General features: G+C 34.2%; 2 non-coding genes across 2 annotated transcripts; both read right to left on the bottom strand.

The window, feature by feature from the left end:
* Positions 1-2,255: 2,255 nt before the first annotated feature.
* Positions 2,256-2,363, bottom strand: LOC127742624 (small nucleolar RNA R71). The gene has a single exon (XR_008003970.1). It is a non-coding gene; the product is annotated as a small nucleolar RNA R71 (small nucleolar RNA).
* Positions 2,364-6,636: 4,273 nt separating this feature from the next.
* On the bottom strand, positions 6,637-6,740 carry LOC127742901 (small nucleolar RNA R71). Its single transcript, XR_008004256.1, has one exon. It is a non-coding gene; the product is annotated as a small nucleolar RNA R71 (small nucleolar RNA).
* Positions 6,741-10,251: the final 3,511 nt, after the last annotated feature.

Below are 10,251 nucleotides of genomic sequence, written 5' to 3'. Positions count from 1 at the left end.
AAAAAATATATAAAATTTAATTTGTTTTAATTTTATCTTTAATGTTTTCAATAAATTTTAATTTTATTTCTACTTTTAATTTTTTTACTGTCAAAATGTGGTCCATATTTTTTTTCAATTTTGTTAAACCAATTAAATGTACAACCAACTGTAACAAGTTAGTAAAAAAATCCATTAAAAGAAATAGAATTGGACCTTTTTTGGATTTTTTAAAACTTAATGTAAATTTAAATTATCATGAGAAACATAAAAAATCTAAAACCAAATGAAAACAAATATTTAAAATCATTGTAAAACAAATATCCAAAATCTAATATAAAAAAAATCTGAAAACGGAACAAAAAGAAATATTTAAAACCTAACAAAAAATAGAATTTCAAAATCATTTTAAAAAATTCAAAACCTAACAAACGATACATCCAAAAAATTGAAAAAAAACATTCGAAAACTAAAAAAAATATCTAAAACTAATAAAATGATAATCCATAACTTAAAAAAATCCAAAACATAAGAAAAAGAAATATCTAGAACATATAAAAAAAATACATCTAAAACTTAGAAAAAAAATCCAAATTTTATTAAACAATTTTGGGTTTGGTGTCTTTCATGTTTTTCTTTTCTTGAAAATTTTCAAAGATAAGTCTTGATGTTCATCTTGATCTTCAAAGTGTTCTTGGTGTTCATCTTGACATTCATAGTGTTCTTGCATGCATCATGTGTTTTAATTCATAATTTTCATGTTGTGAGTCATTTTTGTTGTTTTTCTCTCTCCTCATTAAAAATTCAAAAAAATAAAAAATATATATTTTCCTTATTTTACTCATAATTTTCGAAAATTTGAGTTGACTTAATCAGAAATCTTAAAACTTAGCTATTTCTTATAAAGTCAAGTCAATTTTTCAATTTTAAAAATCTTATCTTTTCAAAATCTTTTTCAAAAAATCAAATCTTTTTCATTTTTTTTATTATTTTCGAAAATTTTTAAAATTTATTTTCAAAATCATTTTCTTATCTCTATTTCAAAATTTCGAAAACTTTACTAACAATTAATGTGATTGATTAAAAAATTTGAAGTTTGTTACTTTCTTGTTAAGAAATGTTCAATCTTTGAATTCTAGAATCATATCTTTTAGTTTCTTGTTAGTCAAGTAATCAAATTTTAATTTTAAAAAAAATCAAATCTTTTTCAAAATATCTTTTTCAATCATATCTTTTCAAAATATCTTTTTCAAATCATATCTTTTTCAAAATCAATTTCAAAAATCTTTTCTAACTTCTTATCTTTTTCAAAATTGAATTTCAAATATTTTTCAACTAACTAATTGACTTTTTGTTTGTTTTACTATTTCTTATCTTTTTCAAAACCACCTAACTACTTTCCTCTCTCTAAATTTCGAAAATTACCTCCCTCTTTTTCAAAATTCTTTTAATTAACTAATTGTTTCAAATTTTAATTTTAATTGTTTTTCCTCTTAATTTTCGAAAATCACTAACCCTTTTTCAAAATTTATTTTCGAATTTCTCCCTCTCTCATCTTTTTCTATTTATTTATTCATTTACTAACACTTCTCTTCATCTAAAAATTCGAACCCCCTCTTCCTCTCTGAGTTCGAATTTTCCTCTTTTCCTTCTTCTATTCTTTTCTTCTTCTACTAACATAAAGGAATCTCTCTACTGTGGTAAAGAGGATCCCTATTATTATTTTCTGTTCCCTTCTTTTTCATATGAGTAGGAGCAAGGACAAGAATATTCTTGTTGAAGCAGATCCTGAACCTGAAAGGACTCTGAAGAGGAAACTAAGAGAAGTTAAATTACAACAATCCAGAGACAACCTTACAGAAATTTTTGAAAAGGAAGAGGAGATGGAAGCCGAAAATAATAATGCAAGGAGGATGCTTGGTGACTATACTACACCCACTTCCAAGTTTGATGGAAGAAGTATCTCAATCCCTGCCATTGGAGCAAACAATTTTGAGCTGAAACCTCAACTAGTTGCTATAATGCAACAGAACTGCAAGTTTCATGAACTTCCATCAGAATATCCCTATCAGTTTTTAACTGAGTTCTTACAGATCTGTGAGACTGTTAAGACTAATGGAGTAGATCCTGAAGTCTACAGGCTCATGCTTTTTCCTTTTGCTGTAAGAGACAGAGCTGGAACATGGTTGGACTCACAACCTAAAGATACCCTGGACTCTTGGGATAAGCTGGTCACAGCCTTCTTGGCTAAGTTCTTTTCTCCTCAAAAGCTGAGCAAGCTTAGAGTGGATGTTCAGACCTTCAAACAAAAAGATGGTGAATTCCTCTATGAAGCTTGGGAAAGATACAAGCAGTTGACCAAAAAGTGTCCTTCTGACATGCTTTCAGAGTGGACCATTTTGGATATATTCTATTATGGTCTATCTGAGTTCTCTAAGATGTTACTGGCCCATTCTGCAGGTGGATCCATTCACCTAAAGAAAACGCCTGCAGAAGCTCAAGAACTCATTGACATGGTTGCAAATAACCAATTCATGTACACTTCTGAGAGGAATTCTGTGAGTAATGGGACACCTCAGAGGAAGAGAGTTCTTGAAATTGATGCTCTGAATGCCTGATGAGCGGATAATTTATACGCTTTTTGGCATTATTTTTAGGTAATTTTTAGTAGGATCTAGCTACTTTTAGGGATGTTTTCATTAGTTTTTATGCTAAATTCACATTTTTGGACTTTACTATGAGTTTGTGTGTTTTTCTGTGATCTCAGGTAATTTCTGGCTGAAATTGAAGGACCTAAGCAAAACTCTGATAAAAGGCTGACAAAGGACTGCTGATGTTGTTGGATTCTGACCTCCCTGCACTCGAAATGGATTTTCTGGAGCTACAAAACTCCAAATGGCGCGCTCTTAATAGTGTTGGAAAGTAGACATCCAGAGCTTTCCAGCAATATATAATAGTTCATACTTTATTCGTGATTAGATGACGTAAATTGGCGCTCAACACCAGTTCCATGCTGCATTCTGGAGTCAAACGCCAGAAACACATCACGAACCAGAGTTGAACGCCAAAAACACGTTACAACTTGGCGTTCAACTCAAATAGAAGCCTCAGCTCGTGTAAAGCTCAAGCTCAGCCCAAGCACACACCAAGTGGGCCCCGGAAGTAGATTTCTGCATCAATTACTTATTTCTGTAAACCCTAGTAGCTAGTCTAGTATAAATAGGACGTTTTACTATTGTATTAGATATCTTTAGTCTCAGTTTTATTTTATTATTCATCTTAGGAGACTATTGATCACGTTTTGGGGGCTTGCCATTCAGCCATGCCTGGACCTTCATCACTTATGTATTTTTAACGGTGGAGTTTTTACACACCATAGATTAAGGGTGTGGAGCTCTGCTGTACCTCAAGTTTCAATGCAATTACTACTATTTTCTATTCAATTCCGCTTGTTCTTATTCTAAGATATTCGTCGCACTTCAACATGATGAATGTGATGATCCGTGACACTCATCATCATTCTCACCTATGAACGCGTGACTGACAACCACTTCCGTTCTACCTTAGGCCGGGCGCATATCTCTTGGATTCCTTAATCAGAATCTTCGTGGTATAAGCTAGATTGATGGCGGCATTCATGAGAATCCGGAAAGTCTAAACCTTGTCTGTGGTATTTCGAGTAGGATTCAGGGATTGAATGACTGTGACGAGCTTCAAACTCGCGATTGTTGGGCGTGATGACAAACGCAAAAGAATCAAGGGATTTTATTCCAATATGATTGAGAACCGACAGATGATTAGCCGTGCCGTGACAGAGCATTTGGACCTTTTTTACTGAGAGGATGGGATGTAGCCATTGACAACGGTGATGCCCTACATACAGCTTGCCATGGAAAGGAATAAGAAGGATTGAAAAAAGGCAGTAGGAAAGCAGAGATCCAACAGGGACAAGCATCTCCAGACACTTATCTAAAATTCTCACCATTGAATTACATGAGTAACTCTATCTTTATTTTCTGCTTATTTATTATTAATATGTGAAAACTCCATAACATTTACTATCCGCCTAACTGAGATTTACAAGATGACTATAGCTTGCTTCATACCAACCATCTCCGTGGGATCGACCCTTACTCACGTAAGGTATTACTTGGACGACCTAGTGCACTTGCTGGTTAGTTGTGAGGAGTTGTGACTAAGTGTGATTCACGTTTGAGAACGCTACCAAGTTTTTGGCGCCATTGTTGATGATCACAATTTCGTGCACCAAGTTTTTGGCGCCGTTGCCGTGGATTGTTCGAGTTTGGACAACTGACGGTTCATTTTGTTGCTCAGATTAGGTGATTTTCTTTTTTGTTTTATTTTCAAAAATTTTTCAAAAATTTTCAAAAAAAATTTATCCCTATTTTTGAAAAAAATTTTAATTAAAAATAAATTATTCTATGGCTTCAAAACTTTTAAGAATGGATTCTAGAGTTTCATGAAGCATGTTGAATCCAAGCTGGCTGTAAAGCCATATCCAATTTCTTTTGAACTGAGGCTTCCTCTTCACATGCTTGAACTATGTATGCTAAAGCTTGGCTGGCAATTAAGCCATGTCCAATTCCTGGATCGGAACTTTAGGCTAAACATTGAAAGATTCCTGGAATTCTTCTTAAAAATTTTGAATTTCTTATTTTCTTTTTCCTATATGTTTTTCAAAAAAATACAAAGTAAAATCTAAAATATATATATATATATATAAAATCAAAAAAATAAAAAATATTTTTTGTGTTTTTTGTTTGAGTCTTGTGTCATGTTTTAAGTTTGGTGTCAATTGCATATTCGAAAAATTCATGCATTCATAGTGTTCTTCATGATCTTCAAGTTGTTCTTGGTAAGTCTTCTTGTTTGATCTTGATGTTTTCTTGTTTTGTGTCTTTTATTGTTTTTCATGTGCATTTTTGCATTCATAGTGTCTAAGCATTATAGATTTCTAAGTTTGGTGTCTTGCATGTTTTCTTTGCATAAAAATTTTTTAAAAAATATGTTCTTGATGTTCATCATGATCTTCAAAATGTTCTTGGTGTTCATCTTGACATTCATAGTGTTCTTGCATGCATTAAGTGTTTTGATCCAAAATTTTCATGTTTTGGGTTATATTTGTGTTTTTCTCTCTCTTCATTAAAAATTCAAAAATAAAAAATATCTTTTCCTTATTTCTCTCAAAAATTCGAAATTTTGGGTTGACTTGGTCAAAAATTTTTAAAATAAGTTGCTTTCTTATTAGTCAAGTCAAAATTTCAATTTTAAAAATCTTATCTTTTCAAAACTTTTTCAAAAATCAAATCTTTTTCATTTTTTATATATTTTCGAAAATTTCTTTTAAATTGATTTTCAAAATCTTTTTTTATCTTTATTTCATAATTTTCGAAATTACACTAACAATTAATATGATTGATTCAAAAATTTGAAGTTTGTTACTTTCTTGTTAAGAAAGGTTCAATCTTTAAATTCTAGAATCATATCTTTTAGTTTCTTGTTAGTTAAGTAATTAATTTTAAATTAAATCTTTTTCAACCATATCTTTTTAATCATATCTTCTTATCATATCTTTTTATATCATATCTTTTTCAAAATTTTATCTTTTTTAAAAATTTGATTTCAAAATATCTTATCTAACTTCTTATCTTCTTATCTTTTCAAAATTGATTTTAATATCTTTTTCAACTAACTATTTGAATTTTTGTTCGTTTCTTATCTTTTTCAAAACCACCTAACTACTTTTCCCTCTCTAATTTTCGAAAATCACTTCCCTCTTTTTTGAAATTTTCTTAATTAATTAATTGTTTTAAATTTTAATTTCAATTTTAATTCTTCCTTTAATTTTCGAAAATTACTAACTCCTTTTCAAAAATTTATTTTTCGAAAATTTCTCCCTCTCTCATCTTATTCTATTTATTTAATTATTTACTAACACCTCTCTTCACTTCTTTTCATCTCAAATCACTACCTCTATCCTTACCTTTGTGTTTGGATTCTCCATTCTTCTTATTCCCTTTCTTCTTCTACTAATAATAAGGAACCTCTTTACTGTGACATAGAGGATTCCTCTTCCTTTTTCTATTCTCTTCTTTCTCATATGAGCAGGAACAAGGAAAAAGCCATTCTTGTTGAAGCTGATCCAGAACCTGAAAGGACTCTGAAGAGAAAACTAAGAGAAGCTAAATTACAATAATCCAGAGACAACCTTGCTGAAATTTTCGAACAAGAAAAGAAGATGGCAGCCGAACCCAACAACAATAATGCAAGAAGGATGCTTGGTGATTATACTACACCTACTTCCCATTTTGATGGAAGAAGCATCTCAATTCCTGCCATTGGGCAAACAATTTTGAGCTGAAACCTCAACTAGTTGCTCTAATGCAACAAAACTGCAAGTTTCATGGACTTTCATCAGAAGATCACTATCAATTTTTAACTGAGTTCTTGCAGATCTGTGAGACTGTAAAGACGAATGGAGTAGATCTTGAAGTCTACAGGCTCATGCTTTTCCCTTTTGCTGTAAAAGACAGAGCTAGAACATGGTTGGATTCACAACCTAAGGATACCCTGGACTCCTGGGATAAGCTGGTCACGGCCTTCTTGGCTAAATTCTTTCCTTCTCAAAAGCTGAGCAAGCTTAGATTGGATGTTTAGACATTCAAACAAAAAGATGGTGAATTCCTCTATGAAGCTTAGGAAAGATACAAGCAGATGACCAAAAAGTGTCCTTCTGACATGTTTTCAGAATGGACCATATTGGATATATTCTATTATGGTTTATCTGAGTTTTCCAAGATGTCATTGGACCATTCTGTAGGTGGATCCATTCACTTAAAGAAAACGCCTGCAGAAGCTCAAGAACTTATTGACATGGTTGTAAATAACCAGTTCATGTACACTTCTGAGAGGAATTCCGTGAATAATGGGACGCCTCAGAGGAAGGGAATTCTTGAGGTTGATGCTCTGAATGCCATATTGGCTCAGAACAAAATGTTGACTCAGCAAGTCAACATGATTTCCCAAAGTCTAAATGGATGGCAAAATGCATCCAACAGTACTAAAGAGGCATCTTCTGAAGAAGAAGCTTATGATCCTGATAACCCTGCAATAGCAGAGGTAAATTACTTAGGTGAACCTTATGGAAACACCTATAATTCATCATGGAGAAATCATCCAAATTTCTCATAGAATGATCAACAAAAGCCTCAACAAGGCTTTAATAATGGTGGAAGAAATAGGCTCAGCAATATCAAGCCTTATCCATCATCTTCTTAGCAACAGACATAGAATTATGAACAGAGTACCTCTAACTTAACAAATTTAGTCTCTGATCTGTCTAAGGCCACTTTAAGTTTCATGAGTGAAATAAGGTCCTCCATAAAAAATCTGAAGGCACAAGTGGGCCAGCTGAGTAAGAAAATCACTGAAACTCCTCCTAGTACTCTCCCAAGCAATACTAAAGAAAATCCAAAAAGAGAGTGCAAGGCCATTGATATAATCAATATGGCCAAACCTAGAGAGGAAGGAGAGGACGTGAATCCCAATGAGGAAGACCTCATGGGACGTCTCTCAAGCAAGAAAGAGTTAGACTTGGGAAGGTGAACCTCCCTTGCTCATTAGTGAACTAGATACATGGGTTCAGCAAACTTTATCTCAAAAGAGACAAGATCCTGGCAAATTCGTAATACCCTGTACCATAGGCACCATGACCTTTGACAAGGCTCTGTGTGACTTAGGGTTAGGCATAAATCTTATGCCACTCTCTGTAATGGAGAAACTGGGGATCATTGAGGTACAACCTGCCATATTCTCATTACAAATGGCAGACAAGTCAGTAAGACAAGCTTATGGATTGGTAGAGAACGTGTTAGTAAAGGTTGAAGGCCTTTACATTCCTGTTGATTTCATAATCTTAGACACTAGGAAGAAGGAGGATGAATGCATCATCCTTGGAAGACCTTTCCTAGCCACAACAGGAGCTGTGATAGATGTTAACAGAGGAGAATTAGTCCTTCAATTGAATGGGAACTTTCTTGTGTTTAAGGCTCAAGGATCTTCTCCTTTAACAATGGAGAAGAAGCATGAAAAGCTTCTCTCAGTACAGAGTCAAACAAAGCCCCCACAATCAAACTCTAAGTTTGGTGTTGAGAGGCCACAGCCAAACTCTAAGTTTGGTGTTGAATCCCCACATCCAAACTCTGAGTTTGGTGTTGGGAGTCTACAACGTTGACCTGATCACCTGTGAGACTCCATGAGAGCCCACTGTCAAGCTATCGACATCAAAGAAGTGCTTATTGGGAGGCAACCCAATTTTTATTTATCTAGTTTTATTTTATTTTCATTATTCTTTTATGTTTTATTAGGTTCATGATCATGTGGAGTCATGAAAAAAAAATATTAAAATTAAAACCAGAATCAAAACAGCAGAAGAAAAATCACACCCTGGAGGAAGGACTTGCTGGCGTTTAAACGCTAGTAAGGAGCATCTGGCTGGCGTTCAACGCCAGAACAGAGCATGGATCTGGTATTGAACGCCAGAAACATGCAGCAATCTGACGTTTAAACGCCAGGATTGCACACTGAGGAAAGCTGGCGTTCAACGCCAGAAACATGCTGCAGATGGGTGTTGAACGCCCAAAATAAGCTTAGAGCTGGCATTTAACGCCAGAAACAAGCATCAATCTGGCGTTAAATGCCAGGATTGCATGCAGATGGCGTTTTACATGCCTCATTGGTGCAGGGATGTAAATCCTTGATACATCAGGATCTGTGGACCCCACAGGATCCCCAATTACCTCAATCTCTCTTCCCCATCACCTCTTCACCACTCACATCCATCCATCTCTTCCCCACCCAATCCCACCCATATGGCCGAAACATACACATCCCTCCCTCTCCTCCATAACTTCTTCTCCTTCCATTCTTTCTTCTTTTGCTCGAGGGCGAGCAACATTCTAAGTTTGGTGTGGTAAAAGCATAGCTTTTTTGTTTTTCCATAACCATTGATGGCACCTAAGACCAGAGAAACCTCAAAAAAAAAAGAAGAGAAAAGGGAAGACAAAAGCTTCCACCTCTGAGTCATGGGAGATGGAGAGATTCATCTCAAGGGTCCATAGCTCAGAAGTAGAGCATTTGACTGTAAATCAAGAGATCCCTGAGACACCTCAGGGGATACATTTTCCTCCACACAATTATTGGGAGCAACTAAGGATAGGAGCACCAAAATCACTAGGGATTAAGCAATAGAGGCAAGGAAGAGACATAGAGGAGCTCAAAAAGCACCATTGATCCTTCAAGAAGGCACCACCCTCACTAAGGTGGACTCATTCCTTGTTCTATTTCTCTATTTTTCGATATCTAAGCTTTATGTTATTTATGTTTGTGTCTTTCTTACATGATCATTAGTATTTAGTAACTATGTCTTAACGATATGAATAATTCCATCAATCCTTCACCTCTCTTAAATGAAAAATGTTTTAATTCAAAAGAACAAGAAATACATGAATTTCGAAATTATCCTTGAATTTAGTTTAATTATATTGATGTGGTGACAATACTTTTTGTTTTCTAAATGAATGCTTGAACAGTGCATAATTTTGATCTTGTTGTTATGAATGTTAAAATTGTTGGCTCTTGAAAGAATGATGAACAAAGAGAAATGCTATTGATAATCTGAAAAATCATGAAATTGATTCTTGAAGCAAGAAAAAGCAGTGAAAAAGCAAAAGCTTGCAAAAAAAATTTTCAAAAAAAATAGAAAGAAAAAGAAAAAGCAAGCAGAAAAAGCCAATAGCCCTTAAAACCAAAAGGCAAGGGTAAAAAGGATCCAAGGCTTTGAGCATCAATGGATAGGAGGGCCCAAGGAAATAAAATCCAGGCCTAAGAAGCTAAATCAAGCTGTCCCTAACCATGTACTTGTGGCATGCAGGTCCAAGTGAAAAGCTTGAGACTGAGTGGTTAAAGTCGTGATCCAAAGCAAAAAGAGTGTGCTTAAGAGCTCTGAACACCTCTAACTGAGGACTTTAGCAAAGTTGAGTCACAATCTGAAAAGGTTCACCCAGTCATGTGTCTGTGGCATTTATGTATCCGGTGGTAATATTGGAAAACAAAATGCTTAGGGCCACAGCTGTGTTCAAGGATCAACAAAATTAACTGGGAGAATTAATAACACTATCTGAAATTCTAAGTTCCTATAGATGCCAATCATTCTAAACATCAAGGGAAAAAGTGAGATGCCAAAACTGTTCA

Source organism: Arachis duranensis, chromosome 1, assembly GCF_000817695.3.
Source record: "Arachis duranensis cultivar V14167 chromosome 1, aradu.V14167.gnm2.J7QH, whole genome shotgun sequence".
Taxonomy (NCBI): Eukaryota; Viridiplantae; Streptophyta; class Magnoliopsida; order Fabales; family Fabaceae; genus Arachis; species Arachis duranensis.
This window is presented reverse-complemented; position numbering and strand designations above follow the sequence as displayed.